The sequence below is a fragment of the Boleophthalmus pectinirostris genome, unplaced genomic scaffold (assembly GCF_026225935.1).
Source record: "Boleophthalmus pectinirostris isolate CB_2022bp ecotype Guang Dong unplaced genomic scaffold, ASM2622593v1 HiC_scaffold_20, whole genome shotgun sequence".
NCBI classification, from domain to species: domain Eukaryota; kingdom Metazoa; phylum Chordata; class Actinopteri; order Gobiiformes; family Gobiidae; genus Boleophthalmus; species Boleophthalmus pectinirostris.
The window spans coordinates 13766081-13779102 of NW_026571153.1; the positions used below are offsets into that span (position 1 = coordinate 13766081).

A 13022-nucleotide genomic window follows, 5' to 3' on the forward strand; every position below is an offset into this window, starting at 1 on the left:
TTGCCATGTATGCCGACCGAAAAGCTGCTCCGCCTCCTCCTCGAATCGGGCACAAATTAAAGGCTTCACCAGCAGTGTCCCGTGGATTTGCATACGAAGATGAGAGCCTATCAGGAATCATTTTCATAAACATCCTATTGCACACAAAGAACAAGCTCGGATTGGCCCGCACGGATGCTTTTCATTACTGGGCTGTGTTGGGGTACGCAGTCTGCTGAACGTGATCTATTGCTTATTCATGATCGCTAATAAGACCATTTCGGCTTGGGTTGTCAAGGCTGGTGGTGTTTGGAGAGGGGGAGATAGTACAATACCTGCGCGAAGAAAGGGCTGTGCAGTTCGGAGTGCTCAGAAATCCACCATGTTACATCCCGAGAAATGCGAGCATGTTCGGGCCTGGAAGAAAACAAAAAATACTTCAGAAGTATACTCAAGGAAAAGTAAAAGTTAAATTATAAACTGGGTGGTAGCCAAGGGGAGATTAAATACAGGGGTAGCCACGTAAGTGTGTACGAGTGTAACGTGTACAAGGTAAATTAAGCATGAACATTAAGCAAGAACACAAAGGCAGGATTAGTCGCATTAGGACGCAGTACAAAAACAGCCATGGAAACCAGTCAAACAACACATAGTTTACAAATGGTGGGTTAGGTCGAGATGAAAGGCACAGTACTGAAATGGAGTTTGAAATTCTCACTTATCACTAATAGAAACATTTTGACTTCAATGATATATAAAAAAAAAAAGCAAAAAAAACAAACAATAAATAAATAATACTAGATAAAGGTATATGGTATTTTCAGATCTACGTCATAATATTGTTTCCTCATCAAAAATATACCTGGAGTTGTGGAGTTTGGTTTCATTGACATTTGAGTTAATTTCTAAGACTGAAAACACTCTTCCTCCTTGTGATGTCATGTGGTAATACAGCAAGTGTTCCACTGTATTTTTACACTCCACACACCTTCACTAGAATCATTTAGATGATATCAGCCCTGGAATTACCAATCATTACTGAACTAAATGTAAAAAGTAGGTGGTAACTTGAAAAATACAGCTTCATTACATCACAGGGTGGAAAAGAGCATTTAGAGCTTTGGAGATTTATAGAGAAAAATAAAAACAGGTGCGAATGGAACAAAACACAACTCTTGGTATGTTTGTGAGGAGGTAACAACATTATAACACGGCTTACAGCTCTCAGGAGTCAGTTTCGCATGATATAGAACCTCATATTTATCTGTCCAAGCGATTTCCAAAAAAGTAGAAGATCAAAAGTAATGTTTTTCATCACTGCACATTTGTAGACCAGAAATGAAAAACTCACACCACATTGAAAATATCCGCTCAACAGTAAGTGCCCAAAATGCTGTTGCTACAGTTACCATCACCACCAATAATGGCTTTTTCAAAATACAAGTTCTCACAGACAGATTAAGTAGAACATATCATTCAACAACAAAAAGATAAATAAACCAAAACAGAATACAACTTTTAATCACTGACTGTATATATGTGGACATAGCCAACACAGTAGCCGCCGTGTTCCAAATGGGAAGTGAGCATGGGCACGCTTCCAGCTTCATCGACTCTGCTTCCAATTGACTTTACATTGAAAAATTGTCACCCCTCTCTGTAACTGTAGCTGTGAGCCTTGTCATTTTCATCTTAAAATGTTCATATTAACCCAGTACATGACCCTGGTGTTTTTATTTCGCTATTTTGTAAGTAAATAAATTGCTATTATCTTATTATATAGAAATCTACTCCAAATTCGCTCCTGCAAACCTCAATGATCTTCATTTGACTAGAGCAGAACGTTATGGTCACACTTCTTTATACAGTGTATGCTTTTAACCCAGTATTTGTGGTGGGGCTGAAACATATTCTGTAAGTGGGGGACCATCTTAACCTCCTTAACTACTGCCACACTATAGACCAGTGCTTTGATCGCTTTCATTTTCAATATCACAAAATGATACATCCTCACAAAATGACACATAAAAAGATAATAATTTACTATAATGACTGCTGACATGATATAGGAACCATAAAAAACTAATTTCAATAAAAACGTGTTGGTTTAACTGTGGTTATCGCTCTTTTCTCGACGCTGGGTCTGGCTTTCTTCTGGGTCGACCACTATTAAGAGGCATCTTCATAAATTTTTCAGCTGTTGTCTCGTTCGCACAGTGTATGAGACGCTATTCGGGTCACATCAGCTTTTAATGGCTGATTTATTAAGGCCCGACCAGCGCTCTGGGATGGGCTGCAGGACAAAGAGCCTGTTTTAAAACTGCATTAACACTGTGCAGTAAATATTCCATAGCACATTAGCATTTTGATGGCTACCCCCCCCCCTCACACGCCACAGCTGGGAATCAGGATCCTTCACAATTTGATATACTACACGATATATATTTCACAATACAGTGTTACAATTGTATGATATATAAGATAATCCATGTATTGTACATAATATTCTGCCATATATCACAATTTTTTAAACGCTTGTACTTGTTTTGGCATGTATCTGAGCAAAATATGTCTTGTATTGTATAAGCAGCTCTTGAGGTCAAAATAAGTCAGCTGTGTGCTGTCTGCATCTAATAATACAGTATTATGCTGTCAGAGAAGGAAGTGTACAGTTCACGGACCACTGCAAACCATTTAAAATGAACTAGTATCTGTTTTTCCATGTGTTAAGACTAGGGATGTAACAATAACCGAAATATCGTGATATTGTATCATCAAAGTTCTCAAAAATAATATCATGGACCATCACAATATATCAAATTACAAGTCTCTTTGCTTAAATTAAGAGTTATGGTGCAGCAATAGCTAAAAAAAAAAGACAGGGAACTACATAGACCATGATCCTTTGCTCCATTTCAGTGCAGACTACATGAAGAAATAAGAGTTCTAAGCACTTTTAAGTCTTAGTTCTTTGGATTAAGTCTTGTCAAGGTGTTTTAAGAAGTAGAAAAAGTAGCATATTAGCAGTTTTGTGACCCTTCACAAAATATCACAATAAATATCGTACCATGAGGTTCATATCGTGAGGATATCGTATTGTGAGACTTGGATATCGTTGCACCCCTATACTGAAATAAAGGTAATTTTGAGAGGAAAAAGTCACATATTAACAGTTTTATTATCCTCCACAAAATATTGCAATAAATATCATGCTGTGAGATGTATATCGTGAAAATACTGTACCGAAAGATTTGGATATTGTTACATCCCTAATCGTGAGACTCTCCACCATATCGTGAGCTTTCCCACGATATCGCAATAAATATGGTACGTATCGTAAGTCTTAGTTCTTTGGGTCAAGTCTTGTCAAGGCATTGTAAGAAGTAGAAAAAGTAGCATATTAACAGTTTTGTGAGCCTTCACAAATATCACAATAAATATCGTACCGTGAGGTTCATACCGTGACGATATCGTATCGTGAGACTTTGATATCGTTACACCCCTTGTTAAGACAGTAAAAAAAAAAAAAACCTAACACATTAATAACCATATATCTCTGTTAAACCTGCACCAACTTAATATGAAATACACCCATTTTAATCATCAAATCAATTATCGCTGAATACGATCTTAAGATACATACATTTCCACATTTTTGCACACCTCGCTACCTCGCAGTATCTCGCTCTCCAGTGTCTCTTAGCACAACACAAATTCATCTTCTGCATCTTGGGGACTTTTTCTTTATTATTTCCTGGCATTACAAAGCGGTTCCATTTAATTAGTAGCCACATGGGGTAAATTCAGATTCTTTCAGAGATATCTCACCTCCACTGTTGAAAAACTTGTCAGGTTGGAAAAGAGCTTGTTGAGATATAAATAGCTGTACATGGAGTCTAATTAGTTTGAAGTCTTACCTGCTATGATTGCAGTGATGAATGCTGAAGAGATAGTAAATAAGACGTCTCAGATAATTAAAAAGGTGAGAAATTAACAAATTAATTTAACTGAAATATCTGAATAGAAAGTTGAAGGGGAAAAAAAACTGTCAGCCAATAAGACACTGGTATTTTCACGATATACATCCCATGGTACGGTATTTATTGCGATATTATTTTTGTACACGCTAACAAAATTGTGAAAATGCTACTTTTTACATGCAGGTGACACCAACAGGCCAAGTTCATTTGCCAGGTCTGTGGAGAGGTGACCCCTCACAAGAATATGCAAGACAAGACAACTTTCAATGCCATGCTAGGGGTGTAACGATATCCAAGTCTCACGATACAATATTGTCACGGTATGAACCTCATGGTACGATATTAATTGCGATATCGTGGAAAAGCTCACGATATGGTGGGGAGGCTCACAATGTAACAATATCCAAATCTCTCAGTATGATATTTTCACGATATGCATCTCAAGGTATGAAATTTATTGCAATATTTTTTGGAGACTAAAAAAACTGTTAATATGCTACATTTTCCTTTTAAAATGCCCCGACAAGACTTAATCCAAAGAACTAAGACTTAAAAGTGCTTAGAACTGTTATTTCTATTATCTATTATAGTCTACATTGAAATGGAGCAAAGGATCATGGTCTATGTAGTTCCCTCCTGTCCTTTTTTTTTTAAACTATTGCTGCACCATAACTCTTAAATTAAGCAAAGAGACTTATAATTCGATATATTCTGATGGTCCATGATATTATTGAGAGAACTTTGACGATATGATATCACAATATTTCGGTTATTGTTACATCCAAAAGCCATACTGCAAAAAATTCCATGCAATAAAATCTCCATGGCGACAGAAATTCAGAAAAGTTAAATAAACTTCAGAACTTAAAAGGTTCACCACGTAACCTACAGTATATAGTGCAGGGTCCGCCACCTGCTCGTCTCCATGGAAATGTTACTGCTTTGTCTAGAATGTTTCACAGTATAGATTAAACCTATCACAAGGGAGAGAAGCAGGTTACAGCACTACGCAACATTACAGTTCAGATCTGTGGAGAGTCAGCCCTATTCACAGAAGGTATTGATGTATTTTTGATTAACAGAAATATCCATAATGAATAATGCTAGATGGATATATTTAATGTCATACCATGGAACATTCCAGGGAAAGCAATAATATCTCCCTAGAGAAAAGCAGATAGCCACCAAGACCTTCCACCAGAAAATTTGTGCAAATCACCTTTAATGTCATTAATCCTTAGCTACCTATAATCATGATAATTAACCAAAAAGATTTGGACTACATTTAAAACAACTTCTATACTAATCTCCATTTGCTTCAAAAATGAACACTACATAATTCATTGCCTAAGACTGAATAACAGAGTATAATAGCACAGAATACATTTAGTGCATCAAAATTATAATTTAAATTGATTTTACCATTTAAATCATTGCAAAAGCCAGAAAAGCAGAGCAGTCCAATTAGAGCTGAAAAGCGCTTGATCAAAAATGACTACACAGTTCCCTGTTTGTGCACGCTTCAAAAAGAGAAATAAATTGCATTATGTTGCCAAACTTCTATCATCTGGGCACAATGTCTGCTCCACATTTGGCTTGAGACGATACGGCGACAGCTAGGGCCGCGTTTAGTCAAATCTGCCTTCGTTATGGTTGATCAAATTTGCGGGTTTTATTTATTTATTTTTGGCGAAGGGGAGAAGCAGACGCCAGAGGTCGGCCAGACTGAACCGTGGAGCTGGTGCGGTCAGCGTAGCATCTGCCAGTCATTTAGCCGGGCTGGAAGTGTTTGGGAATGAAACAATCGTGGCATATTGTACCCGCAAACTGTTGGGTTGAAGGTTCACTGACAACAGCTAATCACAATCAGATCAGATGGTTCAGTGGCCTGTGGTTGGAATACATAATTTCATTACGGTGACCATTTTTCATCCAATTCTTCGTTATCCTCTGGAGCTCACTAACGAATGCTTTGGCTGCCAAATTAAAAAAGCAGCTTATTCACAGCTTAATTGCAATTTCTTGTTATCTGAACCCAACATGGATGAAAAAGGGTAGTCTTGCAAAATATCAAGGCTCCTCAAAGCACTTTGCCTTGTTGTGAAAAAATGTAACATGCAAGCTGTTTTTGACATATTATATGCACAGTACTTATTTTGTACTGTCTTAATGTGAAAAACAAAACTCGCAGCTAACTAACAACAACCAGCAAGCTAACAGTGCTCATCCTGATTATCGGAGAATAAAATGTTTAATAATAAGATGCAAAAGGAACACAGCAGACTTATTTTGACCTCAGGAAATGCTTATATAATATCTGTACACTTCCCTGTTAATAATTGTGAATAATTCCAAGATTGGTAACTTATTTTTACATATTTTTCTCTTTGTTATTCTTATATATTGTGATGTGTGAGCTATTGTGTCCAAGTCATTTCCCTTGTGGATCAATAAAGTTTGTCTGAGTCTAAGATTGTGATGTTTCTTCTCACAATAATCCAACACTTGGCATCTTTAGTTCATACAGCTGCTTTACCATAGGGTCCACAGGGTAACACATGTATGAGCTTAAGTTGTCAAATTAATTCAATAACACCATAGCACCGTGATATGGTGCAGTCTGCTGGTCCAGAGGTCTACCCAATTTAAAACACCAGTCTGCACAGGCCATCTGCTTCTGTGAGTGCAATATGCAGCTGTGGAGTCACAGCCGATTTAAGGTGGTATCATTAAATGAGATGTAGGACAGTGCTAATAACTCCCCTGTGCACCAAGGCAAATTTGGGAAGGAATCTAATTGCAATTTACTTAAACCAGTGTTGCCGAAGCTTTTTTGTCCACATTTAGAGCACTCAACAACACACCATAAAGATGCCCCGCGGCCACATTATTGACAAATTAGTCTAATGCATTCCCTTCTAAGACATTTTAAGACCATTTACTTAAGTTTACCCTGGTTGAAATTAAAAGCAAGATGCCTATATTTTGCATAAATTAATTTTTCCCTTTTCAATTATAAATCTGCAGATGCTTGTTTCCACCTTGTAATGTTATTAAGTGGTCAGTAATGGCTCATCTGTGTTTTTGAAGTCAAAATCAAAATCTCATTGTGGTCTTTAAACCATTCAAATAGAAAAAGATGCATCCAAACTTTCAAGCCAGCAGTTATTGTTTTTAGCATCAGTTTAAGTGCTTAATCTTCAGTGTGCCAGCAGAGGATGACTGCACTTTTGTCCATCTTTTGTCAAACATAGCAATATACACATAAATCAGGGTTGAATTACTTTAAAACTGCACTTTGTAACTTTTCTTGTGAATGATTCATGACCTGCTTGTCTCTATAATTTTTTTGGTTTTGGCAAGAATCTTCAAAACACATTAAATTATCGATGTTGAATTTCCTAAATGATGAGCGTTTTTATGGCTCAAAAATACTGCGAGGAGGGTTGCCGGTCCATAGATCTGAATTGTAACTCAGGTAATTCTCTTATTGGAGATTTGCCACACTGTGAACCATCCCAGGCAGGTGGAAGATGCTCAATAAAAAAAAAATAAAAGACAGAGTGCATATTTAAGCTGTTAAAGATTAAGCTGTGAAAGATGATATAGCACAACCAGGTATCAAAGTTACAAAAGCTGGAATATGCAATGCAAAATATAATAAATTAAACATGCAGTTATGAATAGATTGCTTAACGTCAATAGCGTTATCTGATTAAAGTGCACCTTCGTTTACACATTGCTAGAAGTGTGGAAGATGCAAATAAAATAACTCCATTATTAGAAAGTGCTAATAGCCAGTGCTTTAATATCTCAGTGGGAGAGCACACGAGAAGAGCGCATACACACACACACACACACACACACACAGTCCCTGTATGACCGATCCAAGTCGACAGCGCGTGGTCTCTCTCTGTAAAAGCATTTACAGAGGCAGCACACCGTGGCCTGCCCAAAGCTCATCAAAGACTGGCTTATTTTATCAGTGGAGTGGAAAATGTGCTGAGTGGGCAACGCTACGAGAAACGGCGGCCGAGTCTGCAAATGTAGCGACTCCTTTGTGCCCAACACTGACCAAATGCCGGTATTACTGTAGTCATTACTGCTAGTCGCCATAGAGATGTTACTGCTTTGCCAAGAATATTCCACAGCATGGAATTAAATGTAATAAATGCAATCCAGGTTGTATTTATTTCATTGTGGATGTTTCTATAGGATTTTTTTTAATTTTTGGGATTGTCTCTCCACAGATCTGGCCTGTAACTTGGTCTGATGGCGTCACAGCAGCTCCAAGGACAAAAGCAATTTTAATGACATATTGTGGAAAATTCCAGGCAAAGAAAATGTTTATGGAGACAAGCAGATGGTGGACTCTAAAAACTACAGAGTGCACCTTTAACTTAAATTGACTTAAACAGACTTTTTTGACATGCATTGTGATGGCAATTTATGTTGCAATAATAGGATTGTGTTCAAAGTTCAGTTTTAACAATGCCAAATTTTAAACGCATCCAGAGAAATTGACAAAAAGACATTTCAGAACAGCATGTACAACAACATGACAACAGAATAAAACTGGATATTTTGTTGTTTGCTGAGGAAATGATAGTACTTCAAAAACGGCAGCCTTTGCAATTGGCTGCTTCTAATTTCAAAAGTAGCAGCTCCAACACTGACCCAACGTCCTGCATTAACTGTAGTCAATAAAAGCACTAATCTGCAAATTAAACAGCCTCATGGTTATGACATCTGACACATCCAGGCATGAGTACGAAGCCAAAGGGAAGGAAGATAAGGCTAATGAATGGGGAACTGTTATGAAATGTGGCCATCTTTTTAAGAAGTGGCTAACCTACATACAGCACTCCAGTGTGAAGTATGCAGTTATTCAATTATGGTTAGTCTCGCAGCTATTACACAGATTAGACAGACTTTCAAATGAGGGACAGGGGAAAAAATATAAATTTCCTCAATCGCCCGAGGTAAACTGTTGTATAATGTGGCGTGACATGGACCAAGTGCTGTGCCCAGGCATTCAATCAAAGGACTTCATTTAAATATATTTATATTTTAGCTATTTTTGTGGTACTTTTCTCTAAGGAGTGCTCCCATACATTGTAGTAAAACACTGCCACTTTACCATGACCAACATCTAGGGCTGGGAGAATAATTTCAACTCAATCACATTTCTTTGTCACCCGCAGAGGACAAAATATCTTCTTCTTGGTAAATGGTCACATTTTTACACAGCACTTTTCAACCTTCGAGGTACTCAAAGTGCTTTTCATTAAGGAACCATTCACACACACACACAGACCCAACGACAGCATTTATCTGTGAGAGATGGAATCACACCGCCAACCTGTGAGTCAGTGGATCTGACCGCTCAACCAACCATGTTTTTGTTGAGAGTGGGATTCGAACCACCACCCATCGGATCAGTGGACAAACACTATCAACTGTCACCTCACTTATGGTATAAACTGTAGTAGTTCAAAGCTTTGCAAACATATTCTGGGAAGTGAGTGAAATTTTAATTCATGTGTTCTGTTAAAGAGTTTTGATTTGAAAAAAAAAAAAATAAATAAATTATTACTTGAGATTCAGGCAGAATTCATCATTTGTTCATTTGTTTTTCAAACTAAAACCAAAAATAAGAAAATGAAAAAACAACAATTTTCTTCATTATTTGTCTCCAAAACCAAAATGAAAAAACAGATAATGATTCGTTTTTTCAGTTTTCGATTGTGTTTAAACTAATAATGGAAAAAAAAAAAAAACAGATAATGGCCGTTTCTCATTTCTGTGACTTAAAGGTTGTATGGAGGATTTTTTTTGTTTCAAATTGTCAATGATAGATTATAGAGATGCAGTAGCCTTGTAATTATGATGACCAAAAAAAAGAGAATAAAAGTTCATCAACTCTGGACGTGGTGGGGCTAAACATTTGCCAATAGATAACGACACTGCCTCGTTATCTGTTAGCTGACAGGCTGTCAATCAATCTCCCTACGTTTCTAGCGTAACTGACTTGCCTGCGCGCCGCCGGTACGTGGTTTACGTACGACTGTCACGCAGTCCACAGACGCAAGACGCACAGACGCTGTTTACTCCACCAACGCAACAGCTCTTAGCGGCTTTTTTGACCTATATCTTCCTCGCAGTTAGCACAAAGTTTGTTGCAATGGCGACAAGAATCCAGGAGCAGTTAGCCGCAAAAGAAAGTCCGTTTTTGAGGTCGATGAAAGAAGAAGACAAGGGGAAAAGCAGCAAAGCCAAACTAAGGTGATTCTTGTAGATTCATTCTAGCGATGGCGCAACTGAAGCAGACGCAGGGTCTAAAAGACTGACGCACTGGTCGCCAAATTACTTCTGGACAGGAAACTTCTGCTTATTATGAAAACGTACTTTATTTCCAAGAGCTAGACAAACGTTTTTCAGGACACGAATGCGCAACATTTGAAAAAGGACAAACAGTCGCTGGATTTCTCGTTCCTTGGAAAATCCTCTATACAACCTTTAAACTGCGATGTATGAACCAGGACTAAAACAGGACTGAACCAGAACTAAAACAGGATTAAAACAGGACTGAACCAGGACTAAAACAGGACTAAAACAGGACTGAACCAGGACTGAACCAGGACTGAACCAGGACTAAAACAGGACTGAGTGTTGGGATGGGCCCGGAGGTGCGCCCACATAGACTGTCGGGTGATCAGGACTGAGACCAGGACCAGACCAGGACCAGACCAGGACCAGACCAAGAACAGACCGGGACCAGACCAAGAACAGACCGGGACCAGACCAGGACTGAGACTGGGACTGAGACCAGGACCGAGACAGAGACTGAGACCAGGACCAGGACTGAGACCGAAACTCAGACTGGAACTGAGACCAGGACTCAGATCAGGACCAGACCAGGACCAGACCGGGACCAGACTGGGACTGAAACCAGGACTGAGACCAGGCCCAGACTAAGACTGAGACCGGAATTATCCATTTTTTCATTTTGGTTTTGGAGACAAATAATGAAGAAAACATAGTTGTTTTTTCATGTTCTTATTTTTGGTTTTATTTTGAAAAATTTATGAAAGAATGATACACGGATTACTCATGTCTAATGTCAAGTCATGTCAATTCTATGATTATGATGATCTGAAGGGCTTTTAAATCAAGGGGTATAAAGAAAAAAATCAGTTTGTTGTTTTATTTTTACGATTAGATTGATGTTGTTTACGTTCATGAAATCAATACTGAAAGATTTTTGTTTGTTTTTGACAGGACAAAAAAAAAAATCAAAAACTGAGATCGATCAGTATGAGGGAAGAAAGTGTTTTTGGTTTGTTTGCCGCATCGCCAGTGCAATCCATCACTTTATTGACATTTCATTGACACCCAATAATATCAAAGCAGTAATCAGAGTCAGACGACCAGAGCCCAGCAGAGACCAAGACTGCTCCTCACACTAAACACAGTCAAGTATTTTAATGCACGGAGCCCTGCCTATCCCCACGGGTCACATTAGATTCTCACAAGCTGATAACGATTGACTGAGGGAGCTGCCAACTGCAAGAAGATTATGTATAGTTATTTGCCAGCCTCCCTGTTCCTTAGTCACACTCATTTACATCTTCGGTCATCTGAAAGTACTTTGGAGTGAGTGCATTATAATGTAACACTAACACAGATGGTAGGGCTGCAGGACAAGTACACCACAAAGTACTCCACAAAGATATCATCTTTATGAAATCTAAATGAATATAATAAAGCAAAATAAAAATAAATAAATACAAATTAAGTGTATTATTTAGTATTTGTAAATAATTTCTACCTATAAGCTTGCATTCAACACAACCTTTATTTAACAAATCTCAGAGGAAATGGAAATAACGGTTTGACTAGTTGACGAAGTGAAAAAATAACTGGCTCGAAATGCTTTGTTCTACCTTGTGATGTCTTGTCATTTTCAAAGTAACAGCTACCTATTACCTTTAGTTCAGTATAGGGGTGTAACGATATCGAAGTCTCACAATACGATATGGTCGCGATATGAATCTCACAGTACGATATTTATTGCGATATTTTGTGGAGGTTAACAAAACTCTTAATATGCTACTTTTTCTACTTCTTAAAATGCTTTGACAACACTTAATCCAAAGAACTAAGACTTAAAAGTGCTTAGAAATGTTATTTCTTCATGTAGTCTGCACTGAAATGGAGCAAAGGATCATGGTTTATGTAGTTCCCTGTGTTTTTTTTAGCTACTGCTGCACCATAACTCTTACCATATTTTACGGGCTTTTAGGTGCTCTGGATTATAAGACGCACCGTCATTAAATGTCTATTTTCGAACTTTTTTCACAAATAAACCACACTGGACTTTAACACAACAGTTGGATGGGTCAGTGGGACTTTGTTTGGCGCATTCGCAGAGACTCGGTTGTTCAGCTGTCATTCAGAAAGGCACATTGGACTCGCTTTTTTGGTTCGTTCCTCTGTTCACGTGGAGTGATGAGGGTGGCTGTGGGTGTTTTTCGTTGCGCGGTCGCTGTCTGCTCCGTGTGTCATGATGGTACACCCGAGTGGATTCGTGTATGGGGCGCTCTGGATTGCGGGGCATGCGATTGTTTTTTGATGCGGTTAGAGGCTTAAGAGCGCGTCTAATAACCCGGAAAATGCGGTAGTTTAAGCAAAGAGACTTGTAATTCGATACATTGTGATGGTCACGATATTTTGGTTATTGTTACATCCCTAGTTCAGTAGAGATCGGCAATTCCAGGGCTGAAATAATCCAAAAGATTCTAGTGAGGGCGTATAGAGTTTCAAAACACAGTGGAGCACTAATAAAACATAGGCAGCGTTCGGCCATTGCGTAACCGTTATCTGGATCTTTATGTGCTCCAAAAACGTATTTACAGGGCGCCTAAATATGCAGGGTTTGTGTGTTCAACATGTGTGAATGAAAGAAAACACAACTCCAGGTATGTTTTTGATGATGAAACGACATTGTAACAGAGAAAGTTGCATAATATGGACCTTTTAATTCCTTGTATTATTTGAGAT

At 38.2% G+C, this 13022-nt stretch overlaps 1 protein-coding gene across 1 annotated transcript in view; it reads right to left on the reverse strand.

The window, feature by feature from the left end:
- LOC110159331 (adhesion G protein-coupled receptor L3-like) overlaps window positions 1-13022 on the reverse strand; it is a 400279-nt gene that overhangs the window by 354122 nt on the left and 33135 nt on the right. Inside the window, exon 2 of the mRNA XM_055156115.1 lies at window positions 315-396. The gene's annotated coding sequence lies outside the window, so the exon portion shown is untranslated. The remainder of the gene's footprint in view (window positions 1-314; window positions 397-13022) is intronic.